Below are 17,028 nucleotides of genomic sequence, written 5' to 3' on the forward strand. Positions count from 1 at the left end.
ATGACCATGCAAATAAATATTGAATCATATGAGCTCTCAAGCAGAAATATGGGCGCTAGGAGTTTCATCTGTCGAATGTCTCCCTTAATAAGTAATTTTCCATATTTTACTCTTTGCTAATAGACAAAAGTAATATTTCTTGGGGGGAAAAGTAAAGTAATCATTTTGTTTGAAGAGCAATATATAGAAATTTGTCATGTTTCCTTTTTTAGTATGTTGGAATTAGGGAACAAAAATAAAAAAGATAAATTGGAAAGAGTATTTTGGCAAATGTACTCATTCTGAAACTAAAAAGGTAAAATAATTTACAAATTATGACTTTTTCATGTTTCTTTCCACTAATTTTCCCTACAATTCCAAGTCCTTCCATTAGTTTCTTTCTCTTCTCTCTTCCCTTTTGGATATATATATATAGGTTGAGAGTTGGGAAAAGAGCACAAAAATAGAAGATTTTAACCTCTGGTACTAAATTTTGAGGCTCAGGTGAAGGAATTCTATTTCCAAGCAGGGAAGATTACAGGAATAATAACACATTTTGTTCTTATTTGTTTTTTTAATGGAATACATTCATTTAACAAACTCTTAAATTACTACATATATTAAAACAATCTTGTGTTTTTAAGGTTAATGATTTAAAAAAAGAATGTTCTGTGTTCATGTAGTCCACAGTCTACTATAAGAGAAATATAGAAACAAAATTACAATAAACATGATTGTTGGTAAATGTGAGCATTGATATAGGTCTGAGGACAGCAGAGCAATAGATTAAAAGGTTTTCAAAAATAAGTAAAGCCTGAAGTATGAGTAGGACTTCAAGGGGGGAGAAAAATAGTAATTGAGGATTAGGGAGAAATGTCAATTCCAAAATAAAAAGAGAGAATTTACTAAGGAAAAGGGGTAGGCAAGAACATAATCTGCACACTATATGTTAACAGCCGAAAAAACATAGATATGCCCTTTTTTATTCTAAAAATTAAACAAACAACAAAAAGCTATGCTCTGTCTTAAATCCATGCAAATATATTAAAAGTAGGAAGAATGTTTTTTAAATAAAGATGTTTACCAGCTGATTTATTACACTGTGGAATTGAGTTTTTTTCTTTTTTCAGAGAACTACTATTATTATGGTTCTCAAGAAACTTATCATTGAAGGTCTTCGGAAGTTTGGTGTATCTATTGATAAGAAGGAATAACTTCATAAAATGGATGGCATTGAAAGCAACATAGGAATATTTTGCATTGAGACACATGATTCTTTCAGTATACTTCCTCTCTACTTCCATTTCGATTCTAAAAGTAGATCTAAAAAGAAAGGAGGATGTTGTTGGAGTAGAGTGAAGTTAAAAATTTAAATAAGAAAATGAAATCCTGCACAAACTTTTCTAAGAGATGTGTCCATTTATTTTAGCCCCTGGAAAGTCTACTAAACATTAATTTAAGCCATTTTCTGATATCCACATTATTAAACTACCTAAAATTTTCTGATACCTCCCTTAAAAAATCACCCATTTACAAACAAAAATAATTTTCTACTACAGACTCAACACCGATATAATTTTATGTGTTTAATTTTATTTCTCTGAAATCAAGTTAACCAGTTCTTTTCAGCTTCTGTCATTTCCCTATAGCTTCTTTTAGAAGTAGCTGCATAATTTCTCCACCCAAAACTTCATATTCAGAGGAGAGAGGAGATTCAACCAAATATCAAGGAACAAATATTATGTTCCATAAACTGTTCCAGAACCTTGAAAAGATGAGATACTTCTCACTTCATTCCTGGAGTACCTGATCACCTAAACCAGACAGGAATGGTTCACATTGACAGAGAACAAAGAAATGTAGAGACAAATGTCATTCATAAAAATAGATCCCCAGATGCTAAACAGATTAGCAATCAAGCCCCCCCCAAAAAAAAAAAAATATATATATATATATATATATATGTAAAGAACCAAACCCCATGAGCTGCCTGGGTTTATTCTAAGAATGTCAAGTTGATTGAACAACAGATAGCATAATAGAATATTTCAATACATTACCAAGATCAAGGAAAACAGAACAAAACAAAACCATGAATAGCATGCTCTGAAAAGCATTTGATTAAATGTAGCAGCTACTTAAAAATAAGCCACCTAAAAATTGAAGGAGATTTGTTAACTTCATGCAGGCTATTTATTTTTTCAAAATCCACAGCAATATCTTTAGAATCATTACTATTAATCTTTCTCTGAATGAGAAAATGCTGCCTCTTACTTTTTATCATAGAACTGACAGTCCTGCCCAACACAGTGAGGGGAAGAAATGGTATACATGAAAAAGAACAAACAAAATGGTCACTATCTACAGGAAATATTTTCCTTACCTGTATTATCTTTTTTGGGGGGAGGAGAGGGGCAGTCTCTGGAACGGAACCAGATTTTCAGGCACAGCAGGTGGGAATTCTGCCACTGAGCCACCAGTACACCGCCCTACCTGAATTGTCTTAATTATTAGCATATATTACACCATTCAGTAAGGTGTCCACATAAAAGATCAACATAAAAAATTGATATTTCCAAACAATAATAATAATAGCAGCCTACACAATTGTTTACTATATAACAGGCGATTTTTAAATGCTTTTCAGATAAAGCTCATCTAATTCTTAGAGAAATTTTTTATGAGGGAGGTAACATTTTCAGTCTGAAACATAAGAGAAATATAGTCCTCTTCCAATAGAAAGTAAGATAATACAGTAAACTAAAATGAAAAGGAATATATGCTATGACGAGAATTCTCTAGTGCATTTTGAGGATTATAAAATAAGGTTTGATTGATGGAGAGACGTGGATAGGAAGACCCAGTAGTAATATGGTAATGATTACCAAATTAATCTAAAACTAAAATGAAATGCTAATAAAAAGTCAAACAAAAATGCTTTAATTGAATGTGGACAGTGGACTTAGGAAGTGAAAATGTGCAAGAATAATCAAGAAATTTGGAGGAAAGAGTGAGAAGATAAAATAGTGAGAAAGTGAAATATTTTACCACTATTAGATTTCAACTGAATTAATATGCTTATTAACAAAATAGGTTGATTTTTGAATATAAGAACTGAGTATGTAGAAGTTGATTTTGTTATGAATACAAAATTTTAAATATGTGCTATATATGTCATATAATTAAGAAAAATGTGTAAAAACAGTGTCTATCTCATGCCTTGCAGAAAAACTAATTCTGAGTATTAAAAACGTAAGCATGAACTTTAAACTAGAAATAGATTAAAAGGGAAAAATATATAAATATATAAAATACATTACACATATATTTACATAGCGCGCATCCATATATAGAGTATATATTATATGTGTGTGTGTATAAAATAAACTCAAATGCATGAAGAAAAATATTGACAGAAAACAACAATCCAATGACTTTTTTTTTTTTTTTTTTTTTTTGCATGGGCAGAACACCGGGAATCGAACCCCGGTCTCCCGGGCATAGTAGGCGAAAACTCTGCCCAAACAAACGACTTTTTATGATTGAATTTAACATTTTGATTATGTTAAATAGTTCCATGACATAATTAACACGGTATGTGCATTTGTAGATTCATAGCAAAATAAATTTCCCATTTTAATAAGAATTGAGGTATTTGTTTACCTCTATTTATATAATCCAGCTAGCTAAAAGAATTCAAGCTCTAACAAAAAAGGAAAAACGCTTTTGAGACAAAATTTCTTCTGGATACTTTTATGTAATAGCATAGAAAGATGTCAGTAAAGAGTAGTATAACATTTTGAGGAAAAAATGGTTGTACTAAACTCACAAAGCACATTTTTAACCAGCTATTATATTTAAATTTAGAGTTTGGACATCTGTGCATTATATTAGGTTAGGTAAAGGATATATTGTGGAGAGAGTTGCTGGTACGACATGGGATCACAGGCGGAGGCACAAACAAACATTTCAAAAATGACCACTTTATTACTTACACAGCACAAAGGGGCCAAACAAGCAGGAAGAGATCCCTTCATAGCCCATCGCCAGCCTGTTCCGTCCCCAGGGCAAGGGGCCTTGGCCAAAGAGAGCTCCTGCCCCAATAACCCTTTCTTTCCGGTTAGGCTGCCCCATTAGACCTAATATCTCCCCCGTGCTGCATAATGGAAACATACTGAAATATCTGTACACAATAGAGAAGGGGGTGAGGGGTAGGTGAGGGCTGGGAGATGGCTGCTGGGCGTGTCCTCACTTCCCCAGCATAAAAGAAAAGAACATTCGATTGTGCCCGCTCACGCCTCCTTCCAATCCCTTCCTGCTTCCAAATCACTTCATGCGATGTATCATGCCATCAATAGCACAGCGAAATCAAGTCTCAGCCAGAAATTAGAGTCAATTTCTTTAAAGTCACAAATCCTCCAAAAATCACTTCCCAAGCAATTATTTCTAACCTGGCCATTTACCTAACCAGATTATGAAGTTAAGATAGTGGCTACTAAAATACAAATACTCACTTAAATATTTTATGGTACCATATATGTATATGTGGGTGTCTGTGTGTATATTAGACATGTTCTTAACGTTAATCCACATTCCTGGGGGTGAGAACCTATTATAAATAGGGTCTCTTGAAATATTATTTTAAATTAAGATGTGGCCCAACTGAATGCGGTCGGACCTTAAATCCAGGTTACTGAAGACTTCATAAGAGAAAGAAACCGGTAAGCAGAGTCAGCGAAAGCCCAGGGGAGGGGACAGGGAGGAGTCAGGAGCAGGAAGTCGAGGAAACCAGAAGAGAAAGGAGAGCACGTGGCCATGCGACATGAGGTGGAGCTGCAAGCTAAGGAGCCCCAAGGATGGCCGGAAAGTCATCACCAGAATCTTACAGACTTTGTGGACAAAATCTTCAGCCAATACATTTTCACTGTTTAAAGCAGCACCATTGTGTGTGGTCTTTGTTGGAACAGTTTGGAAAACTAAGGCATGACCCGGGTTTTTATTATCCTTCCCTTTGGCTCCCCTCTCACTTTCTTTCTCGCTCACTCTCTCCCCGGGAATTTTTAGAAGCTTGTCTTTGTCGATGGCATTCTGAACATTCTCGGTTATTTCTCGGTGTTTGTCATGTTTTTCATTCATTGTTCTACAGGTGCACAGTCTACTCCCTAAATCTAGGATTCGAGATTTTCCGTTCTAGTAAATTTTATTGGCAGTATTACTTTAATAATTTATTCAACTCTGTTTTGGGGTTCTTCTTGTCTGAAACTCATATTAGTTTAATTTTTAACCTCCAGGGTAATTTTCAATGTCTCTAAACATTTCTCTCCTTTTGATATGCTCTATATTAACATTTATAACATCTATCTCTCCATATAACATCTGTCTGTTTATCTAATATTTATATATATATATAAATATATACATTTATATGTTTAACGTTTCCTTTATGGGTAATTTCCTTGATTCTTTCTTCCGGATTATATGTCTAATTTTAAGAGTGCACTTTTATTTACTGCTGTTGTATGGAAATACTATAGAAGTTAATTAAATTTTGAGGAAAAGATTAAGTTTGATAACTTCTATAAAAGAATTTGCAACTGAACATAATTCCCAACATAACCAATTTTATCTTTATGAAACATAATGTGTTTGAAGTTACAATGTAACATACAATATATTATTTTTGTATAGTATTTATATATGTATTGCAGGTGAACAAGATTTAGACCTTTATATTATGCCCAGGTAAATAAAAAGCTTTGTTGACACCAATAATAGTATTGGCCTGTGACAGTTAACCTTCATATTTCTAAATCAGTTTTAGAACATAGTTTGAAAGACAATCTTTCATTTTGGTGTCATGTTCTGATTCAACATGTAATGTTAGTAATTAACAAAATTACGTGGGCCTTTTTTTTTTTTTTTGCAAAAGAAAAACGATTACCATCTCACTAATTTTCAAAGTAAATATGAGACCAATAATTGAATGGTTTGCTGAGTTTTCTCAGCATGTATACTTATAAATGGAATTATCTTTGCAAACTAATGATTCAGTATTTATTTCACTCTTTTAAAGCATTCTTGAGGTATTTATTGTTTCATAAGGTTTTATTTTCCTGCTGGCTTTCTAATTGCTGAATGGCTAATAGTAGTAACGATGCAGCTATTCACCTTTTGGACCTTCCACCCAAATTTGTATCAGTCTTGTGTGGTCTTCTTTGAAGCTATTTCAGTTGTCCTAAAATTTAATGATTTAGCTAAAATTTCAGTTTGCTTCTTCTTAATCACTTGCAGTTGGTCAAAAATTCTCCTTTCTTTTATACAGCTGCTCTAACAGGAAGATTGAATGAGCTTTGGTAATCCCAGTGAGTGCAAGGTTTTTTTATAAATCTGGTTAACAAAGGGCAGAATAATGCAGATGTGGTGAGAATAATATATGCACATTTTCTTAGCTCCTTTCATTAACCCATTAGGAATAAAATATTTCAAAGCTAAATATTTAGAATTAAAGTTTAATCCTACAGTTACATGGGATTAAATGATAAAAGAATTATGATTTCTTTGGAAGTTTGTTACAATCACACATCAAAATGATAATGGATCAAGCAGAAATAAAATTATTGCCCATGTAGATTACAGAGTGGGTTTTCCTGATTGGTGGGCAGCTGCACTTCAACATCTTCAATACCTACTTTCTGAATTTTGCTGTAGGAGGGTGGGATGGAAAAGAGTGTGAAGGATCTTGTGTGAAAGGTTTTGGTGAGCCAGCCTGGAAGAGGTGCCCTTCATCTCGACAGTTAGATGTTCACTATCTGTTGTTAGAACTTAGTCACATGGTAATGCTAAATTCTAAGAGAGGATGAGAAGTGAGAAGTGCAAAATAACTGTCCTCCCAGGAAGAAAAGGAACTGGTTTTGGTGACAACATAACATTTGCTTCCATAAGAGCTAGATTCTTTAAGTTTTTAAAATGCAGTGAGTTAACCCCTGATACTCTCTCAAACACTAAGTACTCTCCAGTTAATAGGCTAAGCCCTTGATCTTGAGGCCTTTTCTTATCAAATTGATTTCTATGGTGGAGAAGCTAAGCCTATGTATAATTATGCCTAAGAGTTACTTCCAGATAACCTCTTTTGTTGCTCAGATGTGGCCGCGCTCTCTCTCTAAGCAGCTCTGCAAATGAAATCATTACCCTTCCCCTTACATGGGACATGACATCCAGGGTTGTGAGTCTCCCTGGAAATGTGGTATATGACTTATGGGATTGAACCTGGCCCTGACACTATGGGATCAACAATGCCTTCTTGACCAAAAGGGGTAAAAGAAATGTAAGAAAACAAGGTACCAATTACTATGAGATTTCAAATAAAGTTGAGAGGCTATTCTGGAGGCTACTTTCAAGCAAGCTTTAGCTAGATGTTGCTAATTGTCAGGGTTTGCCAAACTCCAGCCCCATGTCATTTTTTGCCAAACTCCAGCCCCATGTCATTTCTGTTAATGCTAAAGAACACCCAGGGCTCTATCTGAGACCCTATAAATGTTTCACTCACTAAGGTTACTTTTCAGAAACCTAAAGCCTTCATATAGTTTCTAAGCCAGATAGTTCCTGAAACCCAGAGATACCAGTCTCTCTGAGAACTTCAACCAGTTCCATCTCCCCATCCCATATGGCTGACACCCCTTTTCAGCATGAAAAAGTTATAATGGGCATAAACCATTCAAGATTGAAAGAAGGATCAAACGAGAAAGAAGAGTTATAACAGAGAAATTAGGATTTCAATAAGTATGACTACTGAATCATTAGATTGATATTTCTTATTAGTTGCCAGTGCCTTAGAGCAGCTAGAATGAAAAACCTGAAATTCTGGAACTTTGAAATCTGTTCTATAACTACTTGTTAAAAAGTACTTAAACTTTATTTTTTTGTGTGTGTATGTGTTACATTTCACAATGAAAAGTTATGCTAGGTTAAATGTTCTGCTCCATAAGTGTCTATTTTTAAAAAGATTTTCATTTCTTCAATAGAACATTTAAAAACATACAAAGGTAAATTTTATATTCAGGTTGGGCACAAACCCAAAACAGCCTTTCCACTGTAGCCCACTGCCACCCACTACATATCTCCTCTTACCCTGTTCATTTATTTTCCAAATTCAATATAGATTTTTTCCAGGAATTTTTGCAAGCTTTTGATCACTTGTGTTTTAACCACATTGACATTATTCTTTCAGGTTACAATATATGTTTGTAGTTGGCTTTCTCTTCTTCCCTGCATCTTCATAACTATTTTTCAAAAGTTAAGCCCATCAATGAGCTCCCTGGTTATATTCACAAGCAGAGAGACATGTCTATTTCTTTAGGTATCTCTCTATTTTCTTTCTCATTTGGAGGCAATGTGATTGAATTATCAATTTTGTGTTTATCCTAAGTATTATAGACTATGGCTTTGTTTTTTTTGTTTGTTTGTTTTTTGGCATGGGCAGGCACTGGGAATTGAACCCGGGTCTCCAGCATGGCAGGCGAGAACTCTGCCTGCTGAGCCACTGTGGCCTGCCCTATAGGCCACGGTTTTATGATTATAAGATATGCAATGTCTTCCCTACCTTTCTGCCAGCTCTACCTTACAAAGAATGATGTTCCCTGTGTTAGTTTTCTATTGCTGCATAACAAATTACCACAAATTTAGTGGGCTAAAAATGACACCGATTTTATTATCTTTCAGTTTTCTGTAGGTCAGAAATCTAGGCACAGCTTAACCAGGTTTTTGTAATTCAGGGTCTCACTAGACTACAACGCAGGGGCCAGCTGGGGCTGCAGACTCATTAGAGGCAGGACTGGTGAGTACCCACTATGAAGTTCCCTTGGAGAGTTGATAGAACTCATCTTCTTGCAGTTGTTTTACCCAGGTGCCCCCGTCCCCCCACCCCGCACATACATCTTTTTTTATTTTTTTGCCCGCTGTCAGCCAGGGGCCTCTTTCAGTTCCTTACCACACAGCCCTGATCACTCATCCTCTCACAATATGACACTTATTTTTTCAAAGCCAACCACAGGGTGGTTCTTTCTGGTGTGTGCAAACAATATATATCTCTATCCATCTTGGATATATATTTGTTGTTTTAGGTCACTAAGTTTGTGGTCGTTTTTTTCAGCAGCCGTAGAAAACCAAGACAGATGGAATTACAGACAGAGCAACGTGAGCAAAGCCAAGATAGGAAGGAGAACGACGAATCTGGGGCACGGAAAATACCTCTACATTACTAGAGAACAAAGAATGAGTGGATAATGGTGGGAGTTGGGAACTCCTTTAAAAGATGAAGATAAATCATGGATGGCTTTTCATGGCATGCTAAGGACATTATCGTGTAGGGCAGAAGGATCCATAGAGACTTTTTAAGTTGAAATAATGATTGCATGTTCCAGTGTGGAAAGTAATTCGGAACGTGGTCTGGAGGTAGAGTGAGGTAGGAGGTAAGAGCACAGAAGTAGAAGGAGGAGCACTTTTTAGAAGACTATCTTAATACTCTGGGAAAGAGTCTACTTAGAGTGGCAATAGAACAGGATTTTGAGAAATATTTAGCCAATAAATCTCAGCAAACCAGTAAGACTGTCCAGAGACATAGTATGAGAAAGGAAGAATAAACCCAGGATGAGTACCGAGTTTGGATTTGCATGATTAGATTGGTAGTCATATAATTAGCTGAGGTTTTAAGGGTTTCTTTGCTTGCTTGCTTGTTTGCTTTAATTTCAGTATTAGAAGAAATTTGAAGCAACATGTTTTAGGACATGTTAAGTTTATGATACCCTTAGTATTTTTAAGTGAATATTTCCATTAGTGATTTGGCTGTAGAAGTCTAAGGCTGGTGAGAGCAAAAGCAGAGCTGATAGAATTTGCAGTTTGTCTTATCAATAAACCTTCAGTGCAAAGTCAAGTTTGCTTGTGTGGCTTGGACTGCAAACTGATACGAGAAAGATTTTCTGAAAAAAAAAAATCCACATATTCAGTAATCTCTGGAGAAGAGAGAAGTCTTTGCATAGACTTTTCCACATTTGTTTTTTAGATTGTTTCTTAAATCAATATACCTTAAATATTTTGGATATTTTACAAATATATTAACTAAAACATTTCTGCTTATTTTAACAACCCTGTAAATAGGCATTGTAGATCATATTATTCCCAGTTCACTGGCATTTCTAATGGATCTCAGGGGGAATTTTAAGTGTCTAATCCAAAAAAATACTCTCAGTAAGTGGAAGCTAGAATTTGAGCTACAATTTCTTTTATGTGAAGTCTCAGTGTTCTTTCTATACCACCATCCTTTCGCTTCTCTTTAAGATCTATCTCCTCCAAATTGAACAACTCAAGCTGTTTTTAGCAACTTAGTGTAATACGAAGCAAAATTGAAAATATTACTGAAATCAATTTCTTAAATAAATTACATTCCTCTAATTCATAGCATTGCACTTAGCCTATAGTAGGTATTTCAGCTGTCATTTATTCATTATTGGCTGACTATCTTTGAGCGTATACAATCAACCGAAAGTTAATTCCAGAATGTTCATGTTAACAAGTCAAAGTTAATAACTGCTATTACAGGGAAATCCCTCATCTTTGACAGAATTTAGGTAGTTATTTTTCTAAGCACAGAGTTGTTCTCTGTCACTTTAATAATTAAATTCTTCTCAAAGGAGATCCAACTGAGAACAGAAACATTCCCATGAGAATCTAAAGCATAACTTCCTTTTTCCATGTAATCTCGTGATCTTTATTTTTAGACTTGTTTTTCTTATTCAGTGGATGTTGGGATTTAGCTATGTTCTCTCAAAAAGGTTGCAAAGGGAAATGTATTCTGTCATACATTATAAGAAATCTTTGAAATTATATTCACAGAAAGTGTATTTAATCAAGGAGCAACATTGGCAATTCTCTTCCCCAAGTATAAATGTTTTATCCCCATTGTCATGCATGGCTTTATTTTCTGCCTTATATGGAAACATTTTTAAAAATTATTTCCACCACTAGTTAGTTCCTAAGAACTTGGATTTATTCCCAGTGTGCCCTGTCCACCAGATTGGAAGCTGTTATACTGACCATTTGGGGAAAGAGATTTGAGCAGCTTTTCTCCTCTGAATTTTATGCCTAGACCATCCAATTGCTCTCAGGGACCCATCTCTTAGGCATAGTGGATACTGTGTCTGGGGTACCCTGTTATTTAGTGATCACTGATACCAGGTGAGCTTTAATAATGCAGACAAGTCTTGCTTAGTTAGGAGAGAATTAATACATAAAAACAAAAGATGTTCAGGGATATGAGGGTAACCATGGCTGATAATATCTCTGGGGATGATGAGTGGGAAGGAAAGTGAATGAGCAATTCTAAGGGACAATTGTGAAAATGTGTTTGCAGAAACAGAATGAATTAAGCATAATGAAAATATTTCATGTCTGAGATAGTGGAACATTAACTGTCTGATTAAAGGATTGGGGCAAACAGGAGGGAAAAATCATTTTGGTCCCAATATACAGTATTTATATAGAGAGATTGAGGTGATGACAAGACACAATGAGAAATACTTAATTATTTAATTAATTAATGAAGGAAGAACCTAATGAGACCATCATATTTTATCAATAGTCATTAAATAGAACATATTCTAGGAGAGAAGTTGCAGGAAAATTTTGACGTTGTGTAAATAAACCATGTGCATAAATATGGTATGTAGAAAATTTCAGACTTTGCATCTTTAATATGTATCCAGAGTATTAGGAACTAAGTTAGGGAAGACCATGGAGGATATAAGACTATATGTTTTCTAAATCCATTCCTGTGGCCTGTGTATTGCCCAAAGCACCTTCAAGGTAATGGGTGAAAATCATCAGATGAATGACTAAGGGTTATGTGGAAGAAACCATCTGAAGAGCACTTAAATCAGGCTCCCCTCTCTAAAGACCTGTTCTGCAGAGGTTAGGTGAATTTCTTTATGTTAAGGAGAAAATAGAATATTATGTTTAAGAAATTGTGTGTAGAATGAAATAGCCCATGGTGAATCTCAGCTTAATTATTTTCTGCGTTTCTGTGGACAAGACTCTTAAGGTTTAATATAGAGTGGCAGTAACAATGATATGTACCTCATAATGTTGTAAGAATTAAAGAAGGTAGGACAACTAGTGAACTTAGTATTGAACGAGGACTCAATAAATGCTAACAATTATTAATATAAATTAGCTAGTAAAGTGATTAAGATATATATTACCTAGAACTTCATTGACACTACTTTCATTTTTGGAAAAAGGATAACAAGAATGTCTGTGTATGGATATGAATTTGTCTCTTTTAGATAGTCCCCTATGGAGAGATGGACTATGTTTAACTTTTAAAAGAAAATAAAATCGACCATTTAGATCTGCACAGCAGACTAATTGGAAATGGATAGGGCAATTATTATTATACTTATCTTGCAGTTGGGAAGGAGACTAAAAGGGACTAAATAATCAGTCCTTGACCATACATCAACAATTAAAATCTATGCCTTAAACAACTCTTAGAATAATAATATGACACCTTCTGCTTTTCTAGAAAACTTAAATTACAATTATGGAATTTTCAGAGATTTTACACTGGAATACAAATACATCAGGCAGTGATCATTTTACACATCAGTAATCAAGAACTCAAATACATTCAACTATCAGGTAGGTAATATAAAGTATGAAGTGACCAGAGATGAAACAAAAGGGAGTTCTATACATGATGGCTAAGTGGAGAGTTAATGTCTATTAAAAGTATTTGAATACAAAGTTAGACCAACAACAGCAACAGCAAAAGAAGCTAAAAGTCTCTAGGCAGACTTGTGTCCTGAAACACTGGTTTTTAAAGCTCACTTATAAGTAATTGAATTTTGGATTTGTTTTGTGAGTCTTGCAATTTTTAGCATGATGGAAGACATAATTTAATTTTGATCTTAAATACTTTTGAATGCACACAAAGATAAGAAACCAAGATCTTTGTTCTCAAACTACTTTTTGGTTCAAATCCAGGACTGAAATATCTCAGACAGAAATCAAAAAAGAAAAACACACATATCACCTAAAATAAAGTTGAAAATAAATTGTAAGACAAACTAAAAATAAAACAAATGGGAACAAAACAAACATGCTTATCCTGAAAAGAACTACTTATAGAGAGCCATTTTCAACACTTTGTTAAGTAAAAATATAACATGAACTTTTGCAAAACCTGTACCAGAAATATGGTTTTTTTACCTAATCTTCAAAAATAGATATTATCATCATTTTGTACAATCCTATTGACTTTCAGATTTACTCTTATAATACTAATGCTCACCATTGCCTCTTGCATTTCATATTTTCCATATAGAATGATTTCATTCTCCTGACATTTCATTCTTTAAAATTTCCTTTAGTGAGCATCTGTTGGAAGTGAGCTCTATGTTATATTATGTCTGAAATTGCCTTTTGCTTCTCTCCTGTTCTTGGAAAAGAATTTATTTAGGTATATATTGGTTGGCATGAATTTAATCTCTGACCTCTGAAATTATCAGCCCATGTTATTTGTTTGGCCTTCCATTGTTGCTATTCAACTATCTACTGCCAGTCTTTCCGGGAATCTATAGTTTTCCCTCTAGCTTCCTCCCTACATCCCCCTCCAGGAGCTTTATCTTTGTATTTGTTTTTCCACAGTTTTACCTTAATGGGTCTATGTGTGGATTTTGTTTTACTTATTTTTCTTAGAATTTCTGTGTTTTTTTTTAAGTGATGTAAAATCCTGAGCTACTATCTATTTAACTAAAGTCTCAAAATATTTTTCTTTATTCTTCTACAATTCAGCTGAATCTACATTAACATTTTCTCTGTATGTTACATGGAATTTAACTTCTGTTTTATATAGTTTCTCTCTTCCTCTGTGCAGAATATGCAGCATTCTGTGTGGGTTCTTCAGATCTATATTCCAGTTCACTAATTTTCTCTTCAGCTGGTATTTAAGTGTTCACTGATGCAAATACAATATTAAAATTTGATCATTTATAAGAGGTTAGTAATGATACTGTTTGTCTTGTAGGGAAAACCACAAGGAATTGTGCATTAACTTGAGGAGAACAATGATATAAGGTGGGGGAAGTATTCATAAGAAGCTGGAGAGAAAGTTGTTTGCCAAGGATCACTGAAGTGATCTCAGATGTTTTGTACTCAGATATAGACAATCCAACGTGACCTGGTGGAAAGGGTGACTGAAGGACAATACTCCAACTTCATTCTTCTAATGCGCTTCAATTTCCCGCTATGCAACTCCCATGGGAGAAGCCCAACAAGAAGCCAGATGGTAGGGAAATCTCTCAATAGAGTTCATGCTAGTCAGATGTCCCACTGCATCTGACTAAGTAAAAAAAAAAAAACTGAGAGGGCAAAAAATGTATATATATATTTAATGTTATGGGATATGTTCTGTTCATCTTTGTCTTTATAGCATTTTGGATTAAAGTACTCTGCACAAGTATTTTTAAATCATTCCTTACAAAGGAAAAAAAAAAGAAGAAGCAAGTACTGCCACTGTATTGTATGTCTGGGTCAAGTTGTTCAGAAATATTTTTAATCATTCAGCACAGATGTGATATAGTCTTATGTATTTCCATTCTCTGTTGAAGGCAAAAATTTAATTAAAAGACTGAGACTAAAGTAGAAATTGCATTTGTTCATTAAGTCATTTATTTTTAGATTGATGTGGCAAAATTTTCTTTTGCAAAAAATTAAAGTCTAATAACCACCTGTTTCATCTTTAATTTTATTCATCCTTTCAGTTGTCACTATAAACATCGTTATCATCAAAAACATTGTCTTCAAAACCCCCATGTGCAACTAAATTTAAAATTAAGTAAAGCCTTTCCATACTTCTTCATTGGGGGTAACCTAGAATAATGCCAGATAAAAATGTAGAATGATTCATTATACTTTCTGCCTTAAATTCTAGTTTGTTGCAAGTTATCGTTTTGGAAATGTAACCCTTAATAGTTTCAGTGCAGCTTCATAAAGCCTAAAATCTGAACTCATGAAAATAACTACTCTTTCCTCTTTCCATTGCTCACATCAGCTATGATCCAAATAAACAATTTAAAACTATCTGTTCAGGGATAATTATGTCAATTAGATTCAGCTGATTGTAATTCTTAAAAATTAGAGCCTAGAAAATTAGCCTTTATATGTTGCAATTGAAATCTTTGTAATTCACAACTACAGTAAAAATTTCACTTAATATGGCCTTCAGAATTATTCATTTTAATATGAAACATCCTGTGCTTATTAAAATAAAATTGTGTGCAGCCTTAGATATGTCCTATATGCATTTTACAAATTTTAAAGTTTAATATATAGTAAATTACCTTGAACATTTGAGCTTCATTTTTGTAAGAATAGTGGACTAAAAATTGCATAAAGTTTTTAATAGGAAGCTTTCTCTCTAATTCCCCACCTCACTTTGGTGAGAGAGGCAAAGAGTATGAGTAAACTTCAGAATCCATTGTTCCAAGACTCATTATAAAAATATTCTTATCTACACCTTTCCTTTCTCTGCCTATTTCATTCCAGACCTCTCACTTCCAATCTCCTACTCAATTTTTTAACCACTTCTGGTTAGGGTTTTGTCTCTTTTATACATAACTTTTGACTCCATTTTTTACCTCATAGCTCATAATTGTTGCCATTCAAATCTTGGTCATATTTGTACTAATTTCCCAGTTAATTCACTTGTCACATATGGCCTTCAGCATATCTTCTAAGCTCTCCCCATGATGGCTTTTGTGAGCATAAGACCCATTTTTATAAACCAAAACTCTCCACGTTAAGTTGGCACAGATTTAGGTTTTTAATGGCATTTTTAAAAACTTCTAATTCCTAAATCAACAAGGCTTGGAATACAAATCAAAAATGTTAATGACATTTCAAATCAGCAACTTGCTTGCTCTAAAGAGAGTAACTTCTCTAGGGATGAAAAATGTCCTTTCAGGGAGTTCAGGGAATTCAGTAATATTGACTTTCGTAGTAACTTTCTTGATGTAAATCCTTATTTTGGGCGATCTCAAGAGAGTTCTGTATTTTCTAAAATGACCCCTGAGATAACAGAAGATCCAAGAATAAATTGTGAAGGTTAAGAGATTGGACTTTGAATTCCCAGCATCCACTAAGTATAACTATATAAACTTGGAAAATTAGCATAACTTTTTTCTCTCTTAGTTCTTTAATCTATAAAATAGTTATAATAATAATGACTTTATCAGGGGGCTTATGCAGGAATAAATAAGCTAATGCATAGAATAAACATTTAATAAATGTCCCTCATATTAATAATATATTTCACAGTTCCTTTTAAAATTAGAAACTTTATGATTCTTTGACATCCACTTTCCTACAGGCTGAGAGACTGTTCTTGGGTCTCCTATTCTTTCAGCAAAGGGGAAAAACATTTTGCATCAATACATACAATTAGAAATAAACAAATATTCATATTAGGTGCTGGAATTTAAGAGTGCTTCTGGATAATCTAGTTTCATATATTAAAAATCCCAGGTGAAGCAGTGTAACAAGTGCAATTTTTCTAAGGTTCTGTTTATGTGAAGGGCTTGTGGACTTTTTGGCAATAAAATTATAATCTTGAGCTGAGATTATACGTGAAAGGATGATTTCTTCTTAGTTAGAGGTCCTAATGCTTTAGTGTGTCTAAATTCCTGGGCAGATCACTAAAATGCACCTTCCAGGGCCACAACCAAACTTCCTTTGCTGGTTTAAATCTATTATGTGCCCCAGAAAAGCCATGTTTTAATCCTGATCCAATTCTAAAATGGCAGCTATTCCTTGAATCCTGATTCAATACTGTAAGTTGGAAACTTTTGATTAGATTATCTCCACAGAGATGTGACACACCCAATTGTGGATGTGATCTTTGATGAGATGGAGATGTGACTCCACTGATTCCAAATGGTATTTGATTAGCTTGTTGGAAGCCTTTAAAAGAGAAAACATATTGGAGAGAGCAAGAGCCAA

The sequence above is a fragment of the Tamandua tetradactyla genome, chromosome 7 (genome assembly GCF_023851605.1).
Source record: "Tamandua tetradactyla isolate mTamTet1 chromosome 7, mTamTet1.pri, whole genome shotgun sequence".
Classification (NCBI taxonomy): Eukaryota; Metazoa; Chordata; class Mammalia; order Pilosa; family Myrmecophagidae; genus Tamandua; species Tamandua tetradactyla.